Below are 14,462 nucleotides of genomic sequence, written 5' to 3'. Positions count from 1 at the left end.
TTGATCAGAGGAATTTCAGGGGCACAATGACAAGCACTGAATTATTGGCCAAGTGGCAAAGTCCCTCTGTTAGCGTCACACATTCTATTTAATTCTTTTCTTCTGTGTTTCTTTTTCTCCTTTTCTTTCCTCCACCAATTATTTAGGAATCACCATATGCCTAATGTAGTGTGAAAAGTTAGGGATTCAAAGATGAATAGAATGAGATCTTCGCCCTCAGTAACATCACAATCTTTTGTGATGAAAGACTTCAAAAGTACATCCTAACTATACAACATAAAAAAAACAAAACTGCAAATTAGCACATGTGAACACAGAGGAAGGGGCAACTAACCCAGTTAAATGGAGAAAAGACAGGAAGGTTTTCAATAGGAAGTGGACAGTCAAAAAGTATTATAATTAGAGAGCAAAAGGCTGAAAAAAAACCCCAAATTTCTGATAAAGCAAATCTTCTGCCTAGACACACAAGTGTGCACACACACAAACATACACAATCACAAGCAGACACACAAAAGAAACACATACGGATACACATACAGTTACAAACAAAGAGACACACACAGGCAAAGGAGAACAATAGAACTTACAGTAAAAACAAACACCGATAACAGCTCACATTTATCTAATATCTAATTACATATTGGGTTCTGGGATAACCATATCTTACTTATTAGCTTAGTGTTTCTCACACTCTCAGTCACGAAGAACTGTGTTTTTCTCACTTTAATCTGTTGTAATTGGATAATAATCCAATTGGATGACTAATCCAAAGCTTGTGCCCTATACAACTTAATACGTGAGTTTGACAACTTCCAAACTAATATGAATCCTATTCAACGAGACTCATCTGCTGATTGCACACTTAGATGTCATGATAGTGTCAAATTACCATAAAATATGAAAAATGTTTTCTCTGTGTCTGCACTGTTTTTTGCCTAGTAACTAACAATGCTCCACAGGCAGAGCTGCTCATGGACACGTGACCTGTGAGGCTGCACAGGTCACCATGCTCCTGTGGGACCCAGGCTTGGTTACCTGCTCAGCTGTCATCATTTTGAAATTTCTGATGACATTTTAGGAAATATCCCTTCATTTTCTTTTTTCCCCTGGGTGCTGCCAACCATCTAGCTGGTTCTATCCACAGATCACTCTCTGAGTAGCATAGTATTAATGCATTTCTCACAAATATTATTTGAGGTAGGTACTGTCTTTAGCTTCATTTTCACAAGAGGAATGCGAGGCACAAAGTGGTTGAGGCTAACACAGTTGATTAGGGACAAGCAGATCTGAAGCCAAGCAATCTGTCTTCGAAGCCCAGACTGCTCACCCTTGCAAAGTAAAGCACACGCTGGGAGGTTATTACATGCCCAGTGTTGCCAAAGCAGAGGGATAGAACAGAAATCCCTCATAGGCAGAGAGGATTTGTCCTTTCCAACCTGAAGTGGGGCTGATTTCAAAGATACTGCAGTATAGGCAATAAGGTTGTGCTATTCTACAACTTGAAATAGAGGACATGAGAAAGAAATGTCCTGTGATATTTTTAATTTTTGGGTTATCAACAGATGAAGTTATTGTCAATTTGAGATGCAATCCTGATAGATATGAATGGCCCAGAAACATTTCTTTCTGCCTCCCTTTCCTCGGGACATGGCCAGGTGACTGAGGCTCAATGAGACAGATAGGTGCATCAGGCTGGGAGCTCATGACCTAACAGAACAACTAAAGTGGAGGATTCCCTACAGTGGCTGAAGATGGTGGCAGCATGTCTAGTCCCCCAGGTTTGCAACTGCCCCATGTTAAGTGCGAAGCCTTGGTGGCACCTTCTGTGGTGACCTGCATCTGGTGATAAGCGACATGGTGGTGATCTGTCCTATGGCTGCTCTGGGACCCTTCCCATTTACAAGCCAGGTCTTCCACGCTTCACAACTATTACTTCGATCCCTGACACCTTTTAATAATTTTCTCCTTTTCTCATACCAGCCCCAATCTGAATCTTTTATTTGCTAACAAGAACCTTTACTGAGACAAAGACTGAATGCAAACATGACATAAATCTTGACATTTCAAAGCAAAGGATGGTCTCGGTTTTAAAACTGAGGCACTGTGGATTGTACATGAAAGAAAGAGTTCCTGAATACTGTTAAAAGGTGGAATGAGAATGAGGTTAATGATTCACTCTAAAATTAAATATTAATTATCAATATTAATAACAATCTTACATTTATGGAGGGTATTTTCTACCTGAAGAAGCTTTAAGAGCCCATTTGAATTTATAAGCCAAGTAATATATAGAACATAAAATCATTAATTAAAACATGAAATTCATAAAATATGTACATCCTTAACCAACAAGAAAAAAGGATTTGCAGAAGCCTATTATTAACTTCCATTATTAACAGAGTTTCAGGGAGACACTAGTGGTTGGGTCGTTCGGTTCTCTCTACTGATGTTGTGCAGTCCTTTTACTGTTTATGCCAGGTTCCCAGAATCCTCCACCGAACCAGTCTCCCTCCTCTATCATTTGTTCATGGCACATGATGACCCCTGCCAGTTACCTTCTCTCTAATCTGGAGGTATGGGGGTGTAGACTGCAGGAAGGGAGTATGCCTCCATTCTATAATGAGGATGCACAAACTCCAAGGTCTAGAAGCTAGACTTAGGGAAATCCTAAAGGACAATGCAAATGCTGTCACACACTCATTTTCTTGAGAAAGGCTATGGGCAGGGAGTAGACATATGTAGTGCCCAATCTGTAGAAGTGATATGATTATATTAACACAGATAACTTCTAACACATGTGCTTCTGGAGATAGTCTGAAAATGACTTGAGATATTAGAGAAAGATTGGCTTGGGGGTTTTCAGCTGGGTACAGTGGCTCACGCCTGTAATCTCAGCACTTTGGGAGGCTGAGGCAGGTGGATCACGAGGACAGGAGATCAAGACTATCCTGGCCAACATGGTGAAACCCCGTCTCTACCAAAATATATTAGCTGGGTGTAGTGGTGTGCACCTGTAGTCCCACTTACTTGGGAGATTGAGGCAGAGGAATCACTTGAACCCAGGTGGTGGAGATTGCAGTGAGCCGAGATTGCGCCACTGCACTCCAGCTTGGCAACAGAGCAAGACTCCGTCTCGAAAAGACAAAAAAAAAAAAGGAAGTAGCCCACTCAAGATAATATGGTTTAAAACTGGAGGACTCTGACCTTCAACCCACACTAGCTTATACTAGTCTTGCTCTGCCTGGATTCAGTCAGAGGCAGCTGGTACGTGACCCTGGTGGAAAGGAACTCATGGCCTTCCTAGGATGGGTGAAAGACATTTATGTTGGGTTGGGGAATTCAGCTTCCACATCAAAAGGAAAAACAGTGCCCAGCAGTAGCTGATAAAGGCTCCCAGTTCCCATCTTACATTGCCATATGACCATGCCATGCTGTGTTTCAGGTCGGGGGCTTTAATCACACAGATGGGCTCATGTCCAATCTTTATTACAAACTTGCTCGATGAACTTTGCTGAGTTACTCAGCTTTGCTAAGCTTCTGTTGCTTCATCTGTAGGAAGGAATGAGTAGCTTTCTACTCCACAGGATAGTTGTGGGAATTCAGTGAAATCAGCATGGAAAACATTTGGTCTAGTGGCTCGAACCAGGATCCTGGACTCAAATGCCATGTAGCATTCTGCATACTTGTTCAGCTGCCATCATGAAATACTGCTTGTAGTCTAAGTCCCTATAATTAAAAGAGTCAATAGAAGTTTCTTTTATTTAAAGAAACCAAAGAAACAATTCAGGATTGGGAAGATAAAGGAATCCCTAAGTTAAAATAGGTAGAGGATTTTTGTGGAGAAGGGGAAATCTGGCCAAATCTCTGGGGCAGAAACAAAAACAAGCCAGAAGCTGAGCAGCACACGGAGTAGGGCTCATCAGCCACTTAGAGCCCTCTCTTTCCCACGTGCTTGTTGTGGCTGCACCCAGGAATCACATGAGAATGTTGAGGATGGCCCAGGGCATTCTGGTTTAATTGGCATGGGTGAAGCTGGAACCCCAGGAGTGGTTGAAGTTGCCAATGATTCTACTGTGTAGCAGCCTCTGCTCAGGTATTCAATCAGCACATGTCTCCTCTTCAGCCACTGCAGGCCCAGCTCTGAAATTCCACTGGACATGTTCTTTTGCCTTTTAGACTTGTCTTCCATCCCATTCACATTTTCCAGGATCTCCACAGTATTGAAAGCTTCTCCTTCCCATCCCCCTGAGCATTGTAACAATGTGACTTAGCATAGACACATGCAGACGTCATGGTCACTTTGACTTCTGCTCCATCTGTTTTGGGGAGCTCAGTGACCATCAAGAAGAAGGCAAATATAAAAAGTCCCATTTAGTCTCTGGGCTTGTCCTACTTCTTCGTGAGATCATGAGTCTTTGAAGGCAGAAACAAAGTCCTGGTTGTCTCTGCAGTCTGAGCCCTAAACTAGGGCAGTGGGAGCAGAGCTCAAGCATGAATGAAAGAGGATTTAGGGAATGCAACTGGGAAAGTTTAATTGATTGATTGTGTACAGTTAAAATGTATTTAGCATATTTAATATGATGTTTTCATGGCAAAGATGATGAACATGCTCATTGAACAATTATTTGCAATCCACCTCCCTGGCATTGACTGGAGTCAGCTTTGTCTTAGAAGAGCTTTTCTTTGGAATAAACCTATTGAGATGTTAACTTTACCTTTTTTTTTTTTTTGAGACAGAGTCTCAACTGCAACCTCCTCTTTCTGGGTTCAAATGATTCTTCTGCTTCATCCTCCTGAGTAGCTGGGGTTACAAGGGCACACCACCAGGCTTGGCTAATTTTTGTATTTTTAGTAGAGATGAGTTTCACCATGTTGACCAGGCTGGTCTCGAACTCCTGATCTCAAGTGATCTGCCTGCCTCGGCCTCCCAAAGTGCAGGGATTACAGGCATGAGCCACCATGACCTGCCGACTTTACTCTTTTGTATCTCTGTATTGCCTCAGACCTTGGCAGGCCATGATATTAGGGTAAAAGTGAATCCTCCTTTAAGAAGCATAGTATTTTTTTTGGCTGGAGGTGGTGACTCACATCTGTAATCCAAGCACTTTGGGAAGCTGAAGCAGGTGGATCACTTGAGGTTGGGAGTTGGAAACCAGCCTGATCAACATGGAGAAACTCTGTCTCTACTAAAAATACAAAATTAGCGGGGCATGCCTGTAATCCCAGCTACTAGGGAGGCTGAGGCAGAAGAATTGCTTGAATTTAAGAGGTGGAGGTTGTGGTGAGCCAAGATCACACCGTTGCACTCTAGCCTGGAAAACAAGAGTTAAATTCAATCTCAAAAAGAAAAAAAAAAAAAAAAAAGAGGCATGATATTCTTTTACATCATGAATGGTCAAAAAATAATTGTCACCATCCATGAGATACTCCAGTCCTCTTTCAAGAGTGAATTCTGCCCCTGGGTGGCTGGCTGGCAGGGTTTTCCTAATATTACTTTGTAAGCCATATATATAGGCATGACCTTCTGAACAGAAAAAAGCATATTGAAAATAAAAACACAAATTACCACTGTCAACAGTATAAACTCTCCCTTAGGACTCCATCAGCTTTTTTACACCTCAAAAAGTATGACTCCCTCAGGCCTAAACTATCTAAACTACACTGCGGTTTCTTTCCCTGAATATCTCCCATAATTTTTAATCATTACCTTCTTAAAAAGGCAGAGATAGTAGAGATTCAGGCAGATGGGAAATGCAGATCGTCTCATCAGAATTAGGGAACTTCCTCTTTGTTTTCCATTTAATGTGATTTACCAGGTTCTGAGCTCTATCAAGGGGCAAGACTTTAGATGGCTTTGCATTCATCTTCCTTACTGTCATCAACTGCATTGACTTGATTTGTGCAGCAGCAGAGAATGCGATCCTTTTCCTGTGACAAATACCCAACCACTATCAGCTATCCACATGCAAGGAGATTTTGAATGTGACCTTATGGGTAATGAAGAAAAGTCAGTGTAAAGTCCAGTGAAATGCCTTGTTCTTTTCTTTCAGCCTTTTTTGTGTTTATTTCTTCTCTCCTTTGGAACTTTCTGCAAGGCATTGTGGTAATTATTTGTGCAATTGTATCACTTTTGTGTACAGTCTATGCAATGAAAGACCACTTGCATATATTAAAAGAAAAATTGCTTTGTGGTTTATTGAGATGCCCCAGGGAGAGGGGGCCTGAGCTGATCTGGGCATGTAGGACTGCCCTTTGCCCAACAGAGAGCAAGCAGCGACTCTGGAGGAGTGATTAACAGTACAGTAGCTCCCACATGGAATGTTTCCTTCTGCTGGTCCAGGGAGATGGCTCCTCTTTCGGCCTAAGCTACAGCAGCTCTCATTAAAGACCAGTGGGCAAGAGGGAAATGCTGACTACACTCAAGATACATGCCTTCTATCTACTTTGAACATGCAAACTCACCCCTGTATTAGAGCCTCCAAAGGACACAGCTTAGAATGTGCTGTCTTCCTGAATTTTTCTAGACAATATAGATACCAACCAACAGCTAAAGAAGAGTTGCTCTTTTTGTACTTTGTGTGAATGAGTTAAACGGTAGAGGAAATTCAGGTAGAAAAGGTGGAGAATACAAGTAACTTCTATGAACAATAGCAGATATACAGTGGACAGGGAGAGAAACTGAAGGATGTGCTGTATCCAGGGGGTTCATGTTCACAGAGAAGACAGTGATAATAAAAACAGTCTGTGCTCATTACAGTGTTTTACCAGGCATGTACCAAAAGTCAACCCTTCTTGCTATAACCACCTAACATGCAAGAGTATAATAGATGTGACTAAAAAGGGCCTCAGGAGATCATCTAACCTAGCCTCTGTAAAGAAGTATCACAAGCCAAAGGAGAATAACTGTAAGAGTCCAGAGCTATGTTCAAACCCTGGATGAGCAATTATTGCCTCATTCACTTTAGACAAGCTGCTCAACTTACACAAATTCCAGTTTTATCATCTTCAATATGTTAACAATAACATCAAACCTAAGGATTACTTGAAATATTTCCATACTTGAGGATTAAATGCAATATTTTTGGTACATATGCCTAGTGCAATCACTACTTATTATACATTAATACCAGGTAGCTCTTACCAGTTTTTAGTAGATAAGTTACTGTATTTTATTATATTTCATTATATTCTATTGTGGTACATGTTACCACACAAAGCAACTGAATCAGGACTTTAATTGATTTGCTGCAAGTCACAGGGTTCAGTAGAAGAAAGATTGGAATCCACATCCTGTCCTATTCATTCAGTATTGTTTTTGGCATCTACAGAGCATGGATTTGTGGATATTTGAAGAACTTGATTAAGTTCCCATGCTTAGTGATCTATGAGTCTTCCTCTTTCTGTCTGTCAATCAGCAAGTCAATGAATGTTTAATGAGATCTCAGGGTTTGACAAGATGCTGAAAGGCATTTAAAAGACAAATGGTCTAACTGGGTACATGATAAAAGATCATTGTTACAGAAGAACATATTATCACCAAATTATAACCCAAATGCCAGTACAGCTTAGTGGTATGGGTATTATACAAGATAATGGGCCCAACAAAGAAATTTCATTCTGCCTAGATTTCCCTATTGTTGTATGATTCTTGAGATTTATGTAGATAGAGAATTCGTAGATCATCCACACAGAAGCAGCTAGAGGCTGCCAACAATGGAATATAGCACCTTGCTTGTGACAGCAAGAAAGTCTTGTCTAAACACTGAGAGTAGAAATTTACCCCTTGCCCTCTGTGTCCAAGAAGGTCTATGAACAGTGACACATCCAAGTGAAGAACTTGAATATCGAGAGAAACAGACAGTGAGATGGAAGGTGTTCCTGCACAGTACACCACCACCTGATTAGATTCTGCTCTACGGAAGAAAATATATGGCAGTTTCCTAGATGCTGTCAGACTGTGGTTTCACTTATTTGCAACCTCTGAGAAGGTCTTACTGAAATGCCCTGGCTTGGCTGTGATGAATACATTTTCAACAATCCTGCCAACTCCATTTTGCCCACCCTGAGCTATGTAGGGCATTCTGTTCAGAGAACTTTGTAGTCTGAGACACCTGGCATCTTTGTAACCAATTTTCTGAGAAAAAGGGCCCACTGGCCCATACATCCTGTACCTGCAACTGTGTACCTACCCCACATCCTGAGTGAAAAACAACTTTAAACAGAATTTTGTTGTTAGGCACCCCTGCCCTTCCCCTAACCTGCTCCTTCTGCTTCTGTAATAATCTGCTTACCGTCCTCTTGACCCTAAGTTGATATAAAAATGTTGACTGCCCTTTGTTCTCGGCCAAGAGGTTTGAGCTCTAGCTGACTTTCGGACGCTGGCATAAAAGCGGACTCTCAACAAACTCAGAGCATGGCGCATCTGCTTAAACTGGCTCTGGTTTAATTTATCTTATTTTTGTGATCATTAATATCTTATCTAGCAGTTCTATGTTATACGCTTGGACACAAGTAGAAACTAACCACTGTTTTGTTTTCATCCTCAAATGCCTTTCTCTCTAGCTTACTAGAGTGATGTAAATGAACATGTCTTGGAGTCACATCATTTTTCAATATGGACACCCTGCGAGGAGGCCTTTTGGAACAAAATGTTGCTTGGGTTCAAGAAAGAACAGTTTTATAGATTATATCATTACAGTGAGCTGAAGAGTGTCCCTCAAAAGTCATGTCCAACCTAAACCTCATAATGTGACTTTATTTAGAATAAAGTTGCTGCAGATATAACTAGTTAAGATGGATTCATGTTGGATTACGGTGGGCCCTAATCCAGTGTCTGGATTAGACACTAATTAGTGTCTAGAAGAGAAAAAAGACATACATGTACACACACACACACACACACACAATCACTGGGGAGAGCATCAAGTGAACACAGAGAGAATGGAGTAGTACATCTGCTAGTTAAGGAATGCCAAGGATTGTTTACAACTACTGGAAGCTAGACAAGGCAAGGAAAGACTCCTCTCTAGAGCTTCATGGGAGCATGGCTCTGTTGAAAACACAGTTTTTGATGTTTAGGCTCCATAAGTGTGAGAATGACCTTCTGTTGTTATAATCCACAAAGTTCACAGCACTTTGTTATAGCAACTCTTGGAAACTAACATAGTCATCTGCAGGATGAGGGGAAGCAGGATATAGAAAAGCAGGCATTGAAGGATGATGTTTTTATCAATACCTTTTAGTTGCAGGAAACAGAATGCCACAAAAACATGGTCAGCATATAAGGGAGGTGGCTGATAAGCCGCAATACACAATCTTATAGAAGCTGACAAAATAAATGGAAGGTTCCAGATCTGGATGCAACCTGCATCATTCACTGGGGTATACTGCATCTTGCATCTACTTTCCCTGCACAACACTTTATTACTTTCTGTGAAGATCAGCGTTTTCTACTTAAATATGCTTTCTCCATTCTCAGTGAACTGCTCTAAACATCAGTGGATGTTGAATTTTTATTTTTATGGTCACTGACTCTAACAAAAAATTAATATTTGGGCCATCGTCATGTCGCTGATTATACGTCACTCACTAGCCCAGTTTCTGATTCCCAGGAAAGGCAGTCTGATTGTTTTCTCTTGGGTCATCTCACCAAGTACATGAAGCTGTCATAATGGGTTCTTTCAGGGCGATTATATGAGGACGAGTCCCTAAGATGTTATGTGAGCAAGAACACAATAACTGATATGCCTTCCACAGTGAAAACTGGAAGTATTTACCCCAACATTCCAAGGAAAAAGATAGGCAGTCACAAGAAACTTAGACCTTAGAGAATATTTCCTCTAGAGAAGACAGCAAGGAAATATTAAGCCTTTCCATTTCTTGGATAAGCATTTACAGAAGAGTATTTTCCCTCTATGGGATAACTTCATATTTGACAAGTCTAGCATAGGGGACACAAACGTATTTGCCAATAGAAATGTCCATTGACACACTAATCACATATTAATACCCTCAAATATTAGTCTTACTATTACACAGTACTTACAAAGTTCAGCAAGGACAAGGGCAAGATTCTAAAAATGTGGAGAATTTAATAAGGTGCTAGCTCCCATCAAGGCAAAGATATTGACTTTATTCTAAATGGAGTAGACCCTTGCTGAAATATTGTGAGTTCTACTCCTTGGGCAAATTTTCTGTCTCCTCTCACAATATAACCCACATGCAACCACAATTGTCTAAAATTTCTTAATACAATATTTCTGAAATTAACTGGGAATGGTTGCTGACATCTATAATCCCTACACTTTGGGAGGCAGAGACCAGGAGTCTAAGACCAGCCTGAGAAACATAGCAAGACCATTCCTCTGCAAAAAATCTAAAAGCCAGCTAGGCATGATGGGGCAAGTCTGTAGTTTCAGCTACTCAGGAGGCTAAGGCAGAAGAATTGCCTGAGCCCAGGGCTGAATTTGAGACTGCAAGGAGATATGATTGCATCACTGTACTCCAGCCTGGGTGACACAGCAAGATCCTGTCTCAACATATTTTATATATGAAGCATTTTTACATATATATGTAATATATGGAACCAACCCAAATGCACAGCGATGATAGACTGGACAAAGAAAATGTGGCACATACACACCATGGAATAGTATGCAGCCATAAAAAAAGGATGAGTTCATGTCCTTTGCAGGGACATGGATGAAGCTGGAAACCATCATTCTCAGCAAACTGACACATGGACAGAAAACCATACACTGCATGTTCTTACTCATAAGTGGGTGTTGAACAATGAGAACACATGGACACAAGAAGGGGAACATCACACACCGGGGTCTGTTGGGGGGTGCACGGGGGTGAGAAGAGGAATAACAAGGGTGAAGGGATTGGAGGCTAACATTAGTAGAAATACCTAAGTAGATGACGAGGGATGGATGCAGCAAACCACAATGACACGTGTATACCTACGTAACAAACCTGCACAATCTGCACATGTGCCCCAGAACTTAAAGTATAATAAAAAAAGATGTATAAATATATAAATTAAAAAAAAAACACAAAGTCTAAATCTATTTATATATCTAAACATATATGCAAGATTTAGTATATATCTAAATATATTTATACTTTATATATATTATACATATATATGTTACATACATTATAGATATATATGTAGAGACAGGGTATATATGATATATATTAAATGGATTAAATAAATTTGAAATAAATATACATTTATAATAAATTTAAAATAAATACATATTATTTATATTAAATAAATAAATATATATATATATGTATATTGCACATTGGAAACTCATAGGGAGCTTTAAAAATACTAATACCTGGGTTTCATCCTCAGAGTTCCTGATGTATTTGCTGGGCATTGGGAGTTTTTAAATCAGTGGTGTGTAGGGTGGGTAGAGAAAAGGGACATCTTTCATATCATTATGACTTATGAATTTTATCAAAAGTAGGTCCTTCATCTGTCCGTGAAGAAATATTACTTCAACTACAATTCGAATGTCTGTAGCAGATAAATTCCTACACCTGATCTTAGCCAAAAGGGCAAGAAGCAGGTGATAAACTCCTGAAAAAGAGATTGCTTACCTTTAAGACAAGTTTGTTGTCTGTAGTGGAGACTTAGCCTGTCTCAAAATCCAGTGATGAGCTTATTTGTAATCTCAAACATTCCCCTCCACGCTCTACCCTAGATCTTTCCATTGAATATTCCTTCAGATGTAGATAGAATGGAACTAACAGAAAGAATTTTAAATGGTACAAGGAGTTTCACACGCGTGATTCATATGAAAGGAGCCTCTACAAGGAGAGAAGAAGAGAGCAAATAAATACCTCATTTCACCCAAAAGCTGAGCTGCAGCTGGCAAGCTGAGAATAGACTGGCTTTGTTCATGTCCAATCTTGTTCAATAGAGACAGTCTCACATGGCTGAAATCAGAAGGTAATGCCAGCATTTATGTTCTCCTTCTGGGTTTCTGGAATTCTGCAATCCACATAAAGCTTGCCTTATTTGTGAGCAGAAAGCAAGACTCATTCCTCTCCCTAGGACCAACTTAACTGCTGCATTCATTACCTGTGGATCCCCTCTTAGTACAATAGGGAACAATTTCCCAAACACCAAACTCTACAAAGAAATAAAGCACTTTATCTTCTGTGTAAGCTGAGTGTAGATAGAAAGACAGAGTGTTTTGTGGGGAGCTCAGCATACAGATAGGTTTGGCTAGTCATTTCCTGAAACAAATTATTTAGGATCTCTCTCTATGGAATGACAGATTTGGGGTAATTCAGGCCTGGGGAGAACAACATTTCTAAAGATTTCTGTAGAATAAAATGAATATCTCTTAAAAGACAGAAAAACAGAAGAGTTGAAATCTCACTGTTCCAGCAGGATCTTAAGGCTTTTTGCCATTTTGCCCTTAACTGATTTAGCTCTTCTTTCTATAAGGAGCCTGAGAATGGTAGCTCCCACTCTCCTCTCTCAGAAGAGTTAACAGCTGCTGCGGTTTTGCAGTCATGAAGGAAAATATGTTAGTTTCCTATGATTAAAGTTATATGTTAGTTTCCTATGATTCCTTTTTCAATATCTTTGGATATCCAATCTGATTGGCCGAATAGGGGTATCTTTGGGGCTTGGAGGGGAGAGCAAAAGAGAGAGATGGCATATCTCACCGATTATGCACAAAGCACTCAAGATATCTGTTTTCGGGGAGAGGGAGAAAGAAGAGAAAAAGGAAGAAGGAAAATAAGGCAGGGTTGGGGGTATTGAAGGAAAACAAGGAAGGAAGAATGCCAGCAACGAGCTTGAGCAGCTGAATTTCTCATCATAAATGGGAAATTCAGAGTTGGAGCCCATCAAAAATATAGGACAATTAGGGATGGGTGTGAGTCACTGGAAGGGTAACTCTCTGCTCCATCCTAAGAGACTCCATGCACTCCTTCTCCCTACACTCTTTCTTTAGAGAGAAGATAGTTCTTAAGCATGTTTAGTCTTAGGACAAGCAGTTGGAGGCCAGTGAGAAACCCTGTCTGCATTCTGGAGTGAGGAAGAAAGCTGCTGTGTGCAAATCTTAACAGGATGTCCACGATAGTTTGTATCTGATCAAATAAGAAAAAAACTCCAAATGGAAAAATGAAAGCACTAACTTGACACTATTTCCTTTCTTCTTTTCCTATAATTTCCAGTTCTGAGTGGACAGATAATTAAATTTCTTCAGGTTGATTGGAGATTATCTATCTATCTATCTATCATCTATCTCCATATCTATCTATCTACAAACACATATATAATTGAAATATCATTTATTGAAATATCAATAAATTGCTCATAATTTATTATATCTCAAAAGGCTGGCTTATAGAAGTCTATATAAGATTCACATTTTTGGTAATAAAAATACAGGACATTGTTAAGCGAAAGGAAGATATGTCTATTCATTTTCTATATGCATATAGTTTAGTTGATTGCACATATAAATAATTGCATGTATATATGATTAAAATCGACATATAGAGTTTCAATCCTGAAATATGCTAACATTTAATTCTGTGAAACTGTTTTATCAGAAGAAAAAAAGTGAGATCGAAAAACCTACTTGTTAGTAACGTAGATTCAAGTTGAGAAGCCAAGGACCTTAATTGAGCTAGTAACTGGTATCATATGATTCTATTTCATTATAAAAGAAAATAAGAACTGTAAGCAGATAATTACCTCTAAAGGGATTTGAGAGAAAAAAAATGAAAATATTTTCAACTCCCAAGAGAAACCATATATCTATAAATGGGCACATGGGAAATATATATTTTCCTCAAAACACATCTGTTTTATGCAACGAAAATTGTTAGCATACTTATAGTTCCATAAATAAAGTGTAAACTGAAATATTTTATATTTAGGATGGCACAAGAAGCTATCTTAAATCACTGTATGGATGGGGGATAAATTGTGAGTTTTTTAAAGCTTATTTCTCTTCTATTTCAGAGCAATTATAAGTTTGATTCACTGAGATTACCCTAGAGAGAGGCAGAGTTAAAATAGAATCATATACAGTCTATTTCATAACAATCTTGGCATCATAAGGAGAAATATGATTCTGACATCTTACATTCCTCTTCTTGTGGATTGAGAGTCATTACAGAGCCATTCTACCCAAGAGAGGGACTCCGTTACACATACACACAGGCACACATATACACATGGTGAGATACCTCCATTTATGGGAAGCAGAGGTTCTATTTAGTTTTAATATTAATGCACCAACCCTGAGGCTCTTTTCTCTTTTATTCCAGTAAAAACAATGGGTAAAGCCTTTATACACTGCTTCTGAATGGGTGTTAGCCCCATTTAATCATTATGTATATTGGACTTCAAGTCACAAAATTTGGAGGACTGGTGTTCTTTATTTGCACCTGCTATTTAGACTGCCTATCAGACTTACCTT

General features: G+C 39.5%; 1 long non-coding RNA gene across 1 annotated transcript in view; it reads right to left on the bottom strand.

Moving 5' to 3' along the window:
• The window catches only part of LOC144576682 (uncharacterized), a 332,988-nt gene extending 321,163 nt beyond the window's left edge, over positions 1-11,825 (bottom strand). The window contains exon 1 of the long non-coding RNA XR_013519004.1: positions 11,614-11,825. This is a non-coding gene — a long non-coding RNA (uncharacterized LOC144576682). The remainder of the gene's footprint in view (positions 1-11,613) is intronic.
• Between the last annotated feature and the right edge of the window lie 2,637 nt (positions 11,826-14,462).

This window comes from Callithrix jacchus, chromosome 6 (genome assembly GCF_049354715.1).
Source record: "Callithrix jacchus isolate 240 chromosome 6, calJac240_pri, whole genome shotgun sequence".
In the NCBI taxonomy this organism is placed as follows: domain Eukaryota; kingdom Metazoa; phylum Chordata; class Mammalia; order Primates; family Cebidae; genus Callithrix; species Callithrix jacchus.
The sequence above is the reverse complement of the archived record's forward strand: the minus strand, read 5'-3'. Positions and strand labels throughout refer to the sequence as shown.